We start from the raw sequence: 14211 nt of genomic DNA, 5'->3' as shown, positions 1-14211 counted from the left end.
CAGAAAGAGGTTGTCCTTATAAGATACCAATATGAGAGGTCTATCATCCACAACCTTAAAGAAATGGTTTGGATTAGTGTCACTCCTACTGAATCTCAGCTTCATCAAATAGCTATCAATCCTCTCATACCAAGCATGAGATGCTTTCTCCAAATCAAGGAGAGCTTTCTTCAACCTGCATACATGAGATTCTCGATCATGAATCTCAAACCCCTCGGTTTGTTCCACATCTGTGGTTTTGCTATTACATGAGGGGAATGGTCCCCTTATAAGATTTCCTTCGGTACTTCTCGGATATGTACCTTCATGCTCTTCTTTGAATTCAGGCATCCCTGTCACTATCTGTCTTGTATCGGGAAGGGCCTTACAATGAAGATGGGCAAACCTCCGGTTCCATTGAAGAGATGTGTCACATGACATGGTCCCCAATAGACTTCCTGCAACTTGATACAAAGTGCCAGCCCTAAACCCAAGAGTAAAGGCATCTTTAAAATTCCTTTTCCAAACATGTACCTTTCAATCGATGAATGCCACCTTGTAACCTTTGTCTTCCATTGCCGAAATGGACACCGGGTTCTTCTTGAGATCAAGTACATAAATAACTTCTTGTAAATGAATCGAGTTACCCTGATCCAATTGAAGAGTAACATTCCCTATACCCTTTATGGGATAGGTGGCATCGTCTCCAAGAATAATCTCCAAGTTTGTCTCCTTCTCTATCAGATTAGAGAGAGCTTCCTTATATCTGGTGAAGTGCCTTGAAGCACCACTATCAATAAGCCAATTTCCCAAAGTGTCCAGAGGAGAGGTAGTGGAGAGGGCCGATATAAGATAATACTCCTTTTGCTTATCAGAAACAACATTTGATTCTTCATACCTAGAGTTCCTTACTTTCTTGGAGGGTCAACCATTTCCTTGATGTCCTGCATTCCTTTTTCCTTTGCCATTGTACCTGTCATTCCTTCGATCATTGTTGTTGAAGTTGCCCCTAGAATGATTGTGATCATCATCATGTGATGTGTCCCTTCTATTTGGACACTCCCTCACATAGTGGCCAAACTTATTGCAAGCAAAGCATCTGCCCTTCCTTCCACCCTTAGATCTGGGCTTTCCATTGAAATGACCTTTAGACCCTGCATGATTTCTCCTTTTGGCATGAGCGGAGAAAGCAGTGGGGATGCCTCTATTAGAAGGCATCTCTTGCTCCACCATCCTGGTTTCTTCTTGAATGCATCTCGACATCAATTCTTCAAATCCCGGAATTCAATCATTATTGAGAATAGTGGTTCTAAATATATACCACTCGGGTGGGAGTCCTCCAAGGGTAGTGATAGTAAGTTCCCTGTCAGGAATGAATTCTCCAATCGTTAGAAGATTATTCTTGATCTCGGTGATCCTTAAGAAGTAGGATTGAATATCCTCATTCTTGCCCTTCTTAATATCCTTCAACTTACTTTTGAAGAACTAAATTTGATTTGCATCACTAACCTTGAACATGCTTACCAATCTGTCGTAGATCTCCTTGGAGGTCTTTAGATCAAAGATGTAGGCCACCAGACGCTTGTCAATGGAATCTTTGATAGTCATCTTTGCTTTGACTTCAACCTTGGTGTACTTGATCTTTGTAGCAGCCAGTGCATTTGATGGAGGCTCAGGGATTTTATCCTTCACATAATCCAGCACTTCTTGTTCTTCCAATGTCAGATCAAGAGACATCTTCCATCTGTGATAGTCAGGCTTTTCATGGAGCTTGTCTTCAGCCGGGAAGTGGGATGAGGAACCCATTAAGCCTTTTGTCCTTTCCAACTGTCTTCGGTGATTGCTCTTTCACTCTTGCTTGCGCTTTGTCTTCACCTTAGCTTTGATACCATGTTAAATTTTGGTATGTTCTATGCTTAGAGCAATTTACTTCAATTTTTCATATTAGCCCAATGTCAATATTCAGATTAGCAATCACATCAACATGATAGTAAAGTGCAGATAGAACATATACATAAACAGTAGAAGACAAGCCAAGACAAGAGGACACAAGATGTGGCACCATCCAGGGACAAACCCCAATGTGGGGAAACCCTTGATCAATTCTTCTTATATTCTTCAATAGTGCAATAGAGAGAGAGAGATAGTACAAATACACAAATCTAAGATTTTATGACAGCAATAGTAAGAGCATCATTTGATAGTCTTCAATCATCTGAAGCATATCCTGATGCAGCATTCCTCAAATTGCTAGTTGCTCCAGCAATTCTGTTTAGGGCACAATATGAAGCCCTAAACTCCCTTGACTGAGATGAATGGCTGATCTGATAAGGGCACCTGAAGCTGTCCAACGCAATCTCCAAGCAGTCCTAAGAAAGTTGCCCCAAGGTAACCTTTGCTATGGTGCTATGGCTTGTGGCCTAGCACAAGCAACACAGAAGAAAATGTCTTCAAAACATCACCAACGCAGCAACACTTTCAATCATCTTAACTGTGTATGAATGCTGATCTATGGAGCAGACTTCAACGCATTCCTTCAATGTATAACAGTGGCTTATCACCTTAGCAAACAGTCCGTATGGCATGCCCATACCAACTTCCTTATCACACAGTCACCTACAACAAACACATTGTCCATCCATGTATCTTAATGCTGAGTTAAGTCACTTTCTTGCTGCATTCAAGGGCTACCTTTGCTGTGGTTAAGGGTTCCCTTGCTGGCTGTAGATAGTGACCCTAACATCCCTTGTTGTGGTTTAGGCCTGCGTATGATGCCTCCTTGACTGCGGCCTAGACTAGGCTTTGTAAACAACTGCTAAGACTCTCCATTAACTGCGTATAAGTGTCTTCTTGCTGGGGAATAAGGGCTTTACAAACAGTGGCTAGGGCATCATTCTAAACTGTGTATAAGGCCTTTCTTGGACAGCGTTTAGGAGCCTCTTTAGAGCTGCGAATGGATCTTTATTGACAACAGATTAGGGCTACTAATTAGGGCTCCTTCGAGACTGCGGTTATGCCTTCTTTGTGACTGCGGTTAGGGCATGGCTAGATCACCCTTTTGGACAGCGGCTAGGCTTCCTCCTTGAGCTGCGAATATGACTCCCTCTTGACAGCGTATAGGGACTTCTATTAGTTGCATATAGGTCTCCTCTCACCTGCAAATAAATCTCCTCATAAGACTGCGGCTATGGATTTTTAGTTCTGCATCCAGGGCTCTCTTAGAAGACCCTTTCTTCACTGCATCTAGGGCTTCTCCCTCTTGATCTCTCTAGCCACCAAACCCAAATGAGTGGAGAGAGATCTTAGGAGAAGTGTGTATACAAAATGACTTGAAAACCTCTTCTATTTATAATGAAACGTCGAGGATAAGTTGGGGTAGTTTGCTTGCTGGCCAACCTTGACAAATTGTCAAATAACATAAATAAATTCATATCTCCATGAATACATGTCAGAATCGGACGATCTTTAGATCAATCCTACACCTCTCGATGAGAGGAATCCAAGAAAAATATTAGCTGCCATAAATAAGAAGACCCACATGGAGTTTGGCCATAGTTGACAATTTTAACACAGACAATGTCAACAACGAATGAAGCTGTAGACCATGAACAACAAACTGACTGTTAATAAGTCAACGAATCATAACAATGAACCTACCTTCCAACCAGAACAATGATTTGATGATAGATGCATAACAATGCTTGGTCTTCGTTATTTGAAATTATGTTGTCAAATTCTGCATTTGAACTGCAACCAAAGCCAAGCGTAATATCCATGACCAGAACCACAATATCGATTCAAAATCCGATACTATAGGAAACCACATATCACACGCACTTGATTGCTCAAACCCAAATCAGGTCACTTGCGCACAACATCATTCATGACCCACGATTGATAGATACCTGTGCCAGAACATAAAAGAAAAAAAGCAAACATAGAGAAGTCAAAATGTCGAGATTGCTTGTCCACTGTTGTGTTCTAGATGCCCTCGGCTTACCTTTTTCTATTTCAGAGCTTTTTATTTTTACATCACATCCCCTTTCTCTTTTGCCCATGGAAATCACTCATATATATAGTCATGTGAGCGGGGCTTTTATGTTGATTTTTCCTTGGCACTTCAGAATCAAGTCTATGTCTAAAACATGATCACAAGCACACTAAATTGCCACAACACCAAGCACTTTGCATAGCGGAAAACATACAACAGTGAATCAATGAAGTACACAATAGATTTGCAAGCCCAAAACTTGCTTGTATTACAACTTTAAAATAACAAACATAGGGCTCCCATACCAGGGATCATGGCCCTTAAAATTAGCCCTGATACAAGGAAAACTAGGGCTTGAGATCAACAACATATGATCCTCAATCTGCCCAAGAACAAGAACAACTTGACTTACTTGTTGAAGAAGCGCTTACACCAACCCTTTCAGTCCACTTGCCTTCAAAACCTGGCAGGTCCTTTGCCACCTATACACACAGAGAATATGTTGCTCCAATACCTTTGCCCTAGATACTCACAATGAAATCTGCACCTTCAGATTCACTAGCACATATTAGCTCGAGTCAAACACAATGCCCCTGCTCTATCTTGTCTCACATTCATATACAGTGACGAATTAATTCGCTTAATTATCTAGTTAAAGGTTTATAGTGTGGTTCCCTTCCAATTCGAGCCAATTACAACAGGGCCCTGACACTTGTCTATCCCACGTTAAGTTGTTTCTATTGATAAGATCACAATTTGGCCTTTGCTTACATGGACGAGTCATTCAATCATGACCTTCATTACTGAGCATACAACCGACATTTCTTTGCAAGGATTAAAGCACGTCAAATTGCATCGTGACTTCCTTGACAAATCGTGTAGATTAGATCTCAGACAATGTCAACAGCGAATGACACTAGAAACCATGAACAACGAACTGACTGTTAATAACTTAATAAGTGAACGAATCATAACAATGAACCTGCCTTCCAACCAAAACAGTGATTTAACAATAGATGCATAATGGTGCTTGGTCTTCACTATTTGAAATTCTATTGTCAGAACCTTTGCATTTGAACTACGACCAGAGCCAACCATAATATCCGTGACCAAAACCACAATCGATTCAAAATCTGATACTACAAGAAACCACATATCACACACTTGATTTCTCAAGCCTAGATCGGATCACTTGCGCACAACATCATTCATGACCCACCATTGATAGATACTTGGGCCAAAACAAGAGAAAAACAAGGAAACATAGAGAAGTCGAAATGTTCAAACTGCTTGTCCACTGTTGTGTTTTAGATGCCCTCGAATTACCTTTTTTTTATTTCAGAGCTTTTCGTGTTTACATCACATCCCCTTGCTCTTTTGCCCATAGAAATCACTCATATATATAGTCATGCGAGGGAGGCTTTTATGTTGATTTTTCCTTGGCACTTCAAAATCAGGTCTATGTCTAAAACACAATCACAAACACACTAAAATGCCACAACACCAAGCACTTTGCACAGCGGAAAATGTACAACAATGAATCAATGAAGTACACAATAGATTTGCAAACCCAAAACTTGCTTGTATTACAACTTTAATACAACAAACATAGGGCTCTCATACCAGGGATCATGGCCCTTAAAATTAGCCCTAATACAAAGAAAACTATTGCTTGAGATCAACTACATATGATCCTCAATCTGCCCAAGAACAAGAACAACTCGCCTTACTTGTTGAAGAAGTGCTTCCACCATCCCTTTCAATCCACTTGCCTTGAACACCGAGCAGGTCCTTTGCCACCTATAAACGCAGAGAATATGTTGCTCCAATACCTCGACCCTAGCTACTCACAATGAAGTCTACACCTTCAAATTCACTTGCACATATCAGCTCCTCAATCTGCCTTCTATCAATGATAGTGCTCCCCCAATGTCATGGAACATAGGCCAAACCGGTCTGCTTTCTAACAGTGCTCTTGCTTCATCAAACTCATTGTTCATAAGGTCTTCAAAAGATTGCCCTCTAACAATGATAATGCTCCTCCAATATCACTCTACTTAGGGCACCACAAATCTTCCCTCACAACAATGACTTCGTTGCTCACAAGTCATTGTACTTAGGGCACAAAAATCTTCCATCTAACAATAGATTAGCTTACTCAAATCTCACTTTACATAGGCACCCAACACTCTATCCATACATCACATAGATGAACAGAGCTCACACATCACTTCAGCATTCAATCTCCAACGGATCTGCCCTTCTTCCTTCACTTCATGACAGCCCTTCTCTCTGTCTCAACTTCCCACTCTTCTATCCACAACCTAAGCTAGTTTCGGTACTCTTTAAGATCATATACCACGACAAAACCAGTGTGCAATTGCTTAGGCTTTGTGGCCCTAACACAGAGACTAAACAGAACTTGTAGTCTCCTTTCTCAAGGTCTTGGCCCTCTCTTTTATGCACAAAGTATGAGTGCACTCAAACAGAACTTTAGGACAGACTTCAATGCGACTGAGCAAACATAGAAGGAGCCCTAACTAGGGCACAACACAGTGTCCTCAAACCTATACAATAGATCTTAAGAGCATGAAAACCCTAGAGATAAACATCCTCTTACCTAGGCAAACTCGACCTTCATTCAAACTTTAGATAGACCATCAATGCTCCAGCTCAATCCTTCATAAGGTTTGTGGCTCTCTCCTGAGGTAACTCACACTTCTTGGGTAGAAAACACTTGAGAAGAGATGCTCCCTTCGATGCCAAAGGAACTCACTCTCATTCCTACTTATAGCATTCTTGGTGGAGATACCTTTCACCAAGGGTCACGTCTTTTAACAAAGCCGACATGAGCCTACATGCTCAAACACCATTATCATAAGGAATAACATTCTTTTCATTTGCTTTCACCCACTCCATTATAACCATAGGTGCCCCTTAGCCAATCAAGAGTGCCCCTCATGCATCCAATAGAATAAACAATCATTTTGCTCTTGGGTCTTTCGCCCACTCCTTGGGGTACAAAGCCCACCACTGGGGTACATTGCCAACAAAACCACATTTTTGTGGGTCAACTCCACACAAGTGACAAACCTAGTACCTTAGAGGTTGTGGGAGTACCTCCCAAGCTACACTTCTAAACACTTTAACGGGTCGACCTGCCCTAGAAATTGATTCAATAAGTAGCCCTAATATGAGGTCAACCAAACACTTTTTTTTTAAATCATTTTCAATAAAATCCTCTTTTTAAGGGCGAACTTGGTCAACCATTGAGATAGCCATGACCCACCAAAAACAATATATTTTTCGTAATTTTTGGTGCCAAAAATTGGACCAATCATAGAGCTGCTTTTAATCACCCATTTGGACACTGTTGTCGCGCGAATTGGCACGACAACGCTCAGACCAAGGGCTGTCACTCTGATCCCCGATCCCTCCGTTTAAGCCTGTCTCCCGCGGCTAAGGGGGGTAGACCCTGTGAGATGATGTGACCAACTGTCGACCAGTTGGTTGGGAGACACGAGATACGATGTAAAAGCACACGATGGATTTGATTAATTTAGCAGACCAGTGCCTTAAGAGATTGTGGTTGAAACGATTACTTGTTAAACGATATAAAAAAAATATGGACCATGAACAGCAATCATCTATCATCAGTTAAATCACAATGCTCCTAGAATGACCAAACGATATCCAGCAAAAAAAATTTTTTTTTTTTTTAAAGATGAATGCTTTAAACCATCACGAATCATAAACCATTAACCAGATATGAATTTCGCATCTCGACTTGAAAAAAATTAGATCTCAGCATGAAAAATATAACGTGCTAATTCCCGAAAAAAAACGACTAGATCTGAGAAAGAAAATCTTCCGCAAAAAAAAAATTTTAAATCCTTTGTTTTTTTTTTTTTCAAATTTTTCAAATCTTTTCTTAGTTTTTTTTTTTTTTTTTTTTTTTTTTTTTAATATTATAAAAATGAAAATCTAAAATCTAAAAAAAAAAATTAAAATTTAAAATCTATTCTAAAAAAAAAAAAAAAAAAAAAAAACTAAATTATATTAAAACTAAAATTAAATAAAACAAAACCTAAATAAAACTTTTTATATTTTTTATTTTTTTATATAATAAAATCTAAAAATAAAAAACCCAAAACTAATTTAAAACTAAACTATAAATATAAAAATTAAACTAAACCAAAATATGAACTAAGTATTAAAACTATTTTAAATAAAAAGAACAAAACTTAGTCTATCATAGAATCTATATAAAATCAAAACTATACAAAAATTTAAAACTAAACCTAAAAGAATTAAATTAAAATCCAATTTGAAAAATCTAAAACGTAACAGAAATGAAAACAGCAAATCGTATTTTTGTTTTTCATATAATATAAAATTATTAAATCTAAAACTAATGAAACGTAACTATGCCAAACCCTTTCTTATAATACAGAACCCTAACTAAGCCACCAAACTATCACGCTAAGCCCATTTATAAAACATATGACAAACAGCGAATAATTTAGAGAACGACGGAATGGCTTCAGGCATACTATGACTACCCGTGAAGAACGTTGGTAAATTAAGAAAAATCGCGATTACTCGACGGCTGAAAGCGTGAATGAGATCCAATGCGATGAAAGATGACAGCGGAAATATGAACCAGTTTCGAATGCTCCAGACTTCACTCATGCCCAAAACGATTGGATTAAGACTGCATCGAATCTTACCTGGACGAATTTCTGCTAAAAGACTTCAACTGAGCTCGGATTTTACAGAGAACCCTAGCCGTCAACTGAGAATCGTATTTCAAATGTTGTCTGAAAGGAACAAAACGCATTACCAATCATACGTTTTCATTCAAGAATAAACACGCATTACCTGTGGGGAGCAATTTCTCGTTGCGAAAGGCGGTGAATGCAAATGCTTTGATACCAGTGTGTTTTGATGGTGGACTTGGAACGCTGTCTCGTTGCCCTAATGTTTCAACACTTTTCTTTTTGGATTTGATGGCAGCAGATAGGGTCACGGCTTTCTATTTGCCAGCAAAGGAATTTGACGGCGGTATTGAGATTTATACTGAAACTGATTGTCGGCTGCCTGAGATACGCTGCTTTCTCCACTTGACCCTTGATGGCAGTCCTGCAATTGCAAAAAAAACAAAACCCTAAACAAAAAAAATGTGAAAAAGCAGAAGCTTGAAAACCCTAAATCAGCTAATAATTTACAGATTTGGCCCCATGAAATGCCAGATGTGACAATAATTGCAGTAATGTTTTCAGTATATCAGAAAATTTTGAACTTCACTGTGAACAGAAAGAAAATCTCTCAATGTAAAACAGAAAAGAAACTCTTAATGATTAACCCAGGGAACAATCAGCTGGGCTCTGCACAAAAAGTGCTTGCGGGAGTTGGCTGGTTCAGCCGAGAACTTCCCCGAACGCCCACAAAATTTCCTTCAAAAAATGTTTTCCTGCACATCTCAAGCAACCATCAGCAAAGAGAGAGAGAACGCTGCTAGATCTCAGGAAATAATGGAGATACCTGCCATTATTTCAGAAACCCTAGCAGCCCTCAAACCCTAGCAGGTGAACAAGATACCTGTGCTCACACTACTCTAAAAACAAGCTATGATTAATGGCTGAAAACTGAAATATGCAGAAAATTAAAGAGCTCACAGCAATTCCAGAGAGCAACACCAACACGATTTGAACCCCAAAGTCTTTTTATTAACCAGAAAATCAGATTACAAGAGAGCTTTTTCAGTACAGACTCACAGATCAGATAATTCTAAAATGACCCCCTAAGACCCTATATAAAGGAAATGATCCCAACGGCTAGTTTTGGGTGATCCATGTAGAACTGATCTCGACCGTTGATGAGGATCAAGACATCTCTTGATCTCATCCGTCGATTTATTAACTTAAAATATTATTATTTTATTAGTTAGGGTTTTTGCTTCATTTTTTAATTTTTTATTATTATTTTTTTTTTTTTTTTTTTATTCATTTTTTTAATTTTTTAATTCATTTTAAGATGGATCATCAAACTAAGCCGTTGGAAACATCACCTAGGACCTAGGACCTAGGACTCATGAGGGGATTTACAACTTTTTCAACCCTCAAGACACATTTCATCATGATTTTTACAATTTACATCTCAAAGGGATGAACCCACTTAACACAGACCCTCATAGAACACCCAGTTCTACGACGCAACTATAATCTAGCAGATTAACATATAAGACTCTCCTAAAGTTCTGATGACGAAATCCATCCCGGCTTTGGGGTCAGGTTTGAAGGAAAACTCTGCCGATCGTAGATCGGTGAGACGAAAAACCTCCCAGGACGCAAATCATCATTAGAAAGTTAGGTCCACCTAGGCAACTTTACATACATGACTCTGATCTGCTTAGATTATTTACAACTTATACATGCAGACTGGGTTTACAACAAAAATGATCAAGCTGCTGATGATGGCAGGATGGCACGAACATGCTGTTCAGGTGCTGCTTCTTTCTGTCAAGAAAAACGGGATGCACTGCATGGGTAGTTGACGAGTAGAGGTCAACAGACACCATGCCACACTTTTGGTGGTTCATCTTTGATGAGGCATATCTCCTCAACCATGATGAATTACGTTGCGTGCCACTTACCGTTGAAAACAACATGACAAGCTTTATGATCTGATGATAAACTCGCTTGCAATTGCTTTGATCTTCTCATTCAATTTCTTCATCAATAACGGGACATCTTGACCACGCCGCAAGAGCTTCTCATCCTTCCAGGGCTTCTTGACCATTAGAGCTTCCAATCTATGCAATCCACAGAAATATATTAAGAGCACTCAAAGACTGATGTTGGCATCAACGACAACACAACTAAACAGTTAGCATCGCAATGAAGTCAAACCAATAAAGGACGAGGTTGAAACGTTATTGATATGTAGTTGAAGTGGTTGGAAGTGCAAACGTTGAAGATGATGAGGATAAAGCAATGTAGTGAGGAGAAAATTAGCTTGGCTCCAAGATAGAAAAAATGGTCACCAGAAGTGGACGAGTTGAACCTCAAGTGAGGGTACCAATGAAGGCAAGAGAATGATTGCTGCAAGAAAAAGGTTGGCATTTGAGTGATTGGTCTCCATAAGAGGAAGAGTACAAAGGAGGAAAAGTGCATGTTGAAGCATTAGTCTCAAACTCAAGAGAGGATGTCCTAAGTTGAAGATCACATACAAAGGACTGGCGCACAAAGCTTGAAAAGTTTGTAGAAGGATTGAGGTTGTGTGTTAGAGTTAGTGGTTGGACTTGTAAATCTGAGAATCTTTCTATTGCACATGTCGTAATTTATAACTGAATAATGTTAAATGTCCAAATCCTTCTTATTATATTGTTGTGCATCTTGAATTCTATCTTGAAAGTAAGTGAATGTAATTTTGTTATTTGATACTTTGTTGCAAAGTAAAATTTGTAGTTTGAGTGAAAGCATGTTAATCTAAAGTTGTGGGACAATTACCCTACCATTTCACCAGACATCCTGTCCCCAATCATCTTGGATTACAATCAAATTTGTTGCTTTCATTGGTCTTGAAGCTTTTAAGCTAAGCATTGGACTAGACCATCATCCTGAGTGACTTCTAATCTATCTAGAAGTTCACTACTTGTATGGTGAGAATGCATGTGGAATTGACAAGACAATGGAAGACACTCGACTACTTGAATATTTATGACATTGAGAACCCTGACTGACCCTAATAACAATTTTCTCTTTAAAATAATTGACTTTACAAGGGATGATAACCTAGGATTAACAAAATGTTATGAATAATACAAAACAATGTTGTTAGACATGGATTTGGAAAAAACTCTGTTAGGTTGGGCCTCAACAAAACATGACGATGCATCAAAATTCAACTCAAGGCTAGGTAAAAACTCGCCCAACTTGGGACAACAAAAATTGGCTCAACACTTTGCAAAACACAAGAAATAGGAAAAAAAACTCAAAATATAAGAACTTATGTACAAGAAAAATAGTAATGACATTTCTATCCATAAAAAAATTAGTTGTGGTCTAACTATTATATGTTTTGGCTTTTTTCGCCTAAACCCAACAATACAGCGAGATCATTGTTTTTTGTTGTTTAAAATGCATCTTTGAATGCATAAATGGATTCATCCCTGTGAGAAAACCCTCGAGCACTCGAATTACACTGATTTCACAACTCAAATTGTCATTCCAACAAATCCTTGCTGGATTTCAGGTAAAATTGACCCAAAAAAATTGCCCGGAAAAGGGTCAAAACCTAGAAGATTTAGACTATGCCTAAAAATATATATATAAAACAACAAATTATCTATAAATCGGTAACTTAAAATATGGTAATATAACTAGAAAGACCTAATAATAAGAAGTTCAAGCTTTTAACAATTCAACTATTATACTACATAAATCATAATATAATCATCAATGCAAGATAGGTTGTGTCTCCAATCTTGAGTCTCACCTACCAGAGTCAAGGAAGCCTATGATATGCCTTCAAAGATCGAGGGCCTACAGCCCTAATATCATGTAGAGGATAAGACTAGTATATCAAGTTTGTCAATACTAGTGTGCCAGAAAGATAGTATATCAAGTTTGTCAATACTTGTGTGCTAGAAAAGTAATGTATCAAGTTTATCAATACTAGTGTGCCAAAAAGATCACTCATTGTTTCAAGCTAACTCAAACCATCAAGAGAATCATCCTGCATGATCCAATCAAGTTCTATATCTTATCGAATGCAATTGGACCAAATGCTTTGGTTTCAATTATTTGTGGGCAACCAAAGGTTGTAGTAAAAGAAGACTAGATTGTTTAGTTTCTCATTCTTCAACTCGTTGTGCTTCTTAGTGTGGATGTGTTGCTTAGTTCCTTCCCTTTTATTTTTCTAAGTCCTTCAAGGTAAGCGTCTATGGCTAGATAATGGGGCATTTCTTGGCCAAACATTAGAACTTGTTTGGCTTGAATTCATCTTTATTGATCCTTTTCACTCAAAATCTAGCATTTTACATGGTTGAATTTGCCCTAGTAGGACTGACATCATCCTCCCTAAGCAATTTGTTCCTTAGAAAAATCCCAACCTTAGCTAGGGCTTCAACTTAGGGATTAATTTTAAGGTTCTCCTTCTCTTTTTGTTGATTAAATCATTTTGCAAACCTTTTCCTTGGTGCTTGCATGCCTAGGTATCTCTTTGTTGAACTATATATTGAAACCCTAGGGGATGCAAGCACATGATCAAGAAGGTTTGTTGGGATTTGTTATGACTTATCATTATATAGGTCACTTTGTCCTCTTAGAGTAAACTTAGTCGTTTTAGAAGAAGTCCTTCATAAAAATAATAATATTTTATTGTAAAGGAGTTAAAACAACCTCCTATAAAGAGAGGTACTTCATCATTTTGAATCAAGGTTGGATAGTGGGAGTACTGCTCTCCTCGAGGACTTAATAAAATTTTCTTGGTTTATTAGTGTTGTGGGTTGATTCTTCTATGCCTTTTCTTCTTAGCTCTTGCCTATAAATTATGCTTTTAAAAGATTACTTTTGTAGGTATAATTTGGTGATCACAATTCTGCTCTACCAATCCATTTGAGGGATAGACAATCACTTGGAAGGGGAGGTATAGGCTCTAGGGTCTTCATCTTGCCCTTAGTTTCCATCAAGAAGACATACTATTGTGTTGGACAAACCCTCTAGGGGGAATCTTCAACCTTAGTGTGGGATACTAGTGGCACTATTGGTATAGTGGTTGGGACATCTTGAATGAGTAGGTCCTCCTAGTGAAGCCAAATCCCTTGTAGGTTAGTCTAGATTGGTTTGAGTGGGATAGTTTCACCCCCAACTCCTCACCCATCCAATTCCAAAGGAAAAGATGACAAAGAGGGGGTTGTGATCGCAAACCTACCTATTGCTCTTTAACATTGCCATTGGTCTTCGTATCCTTCCATCACCCTTATCTCCATTTCCTATTTAAAAAATCCATTACAATCATCGGGGTTACATGTGATATCACCTTGCTCCATATTGTTTAAGCCCTAGTCACTTATAGGGGAGCCCCCTAAAAATGGATGGAGATTTGGCCTAAAGAGACAAGGTAGGTCGTAGAGGTGACAATGGGTAATCTACCCAATTTCCACTCGGATTGTGTGGCATGGTTTGGAGCTTTCATCACTTTGATTCACAATTCAAAGAGGCAATAGGGAAATTTTA

General features: G+C 38.6%; 1 protein-coding gene across 1 annotated transcript in view; it reads right to left on the bottom strand.

The window, feature by feature from the left end:
• LOC149150126 (pectin acetylesterase 8-like) overlaps positions 1 to 14211 on the bottom strand; it is a 441889-nt gene that overhangs the window by 349220 nt on the left and 78458 nt on the right. The window lies entirely within an intron of this gene.

The sequence above is a fragment of the Pinus tabuliformis genome, chromosome 9 (genome assembly GCF_031772625.1).
Source record: "Pinus tabuliformis cultivar Carrire ecotype Pingquan chromosome 9, CPIR1, whole genome shotgun sequence".
Lineage (NCBI taxonomy): Eukaryota > Viridiplantae > Streptophyta > Pinopsida > Pinales > Pinaceae > Pinus > Pinus tabuliformis.
This window is presented reverse-complemented; position numbering and strand designations above follow the sequence as displayed.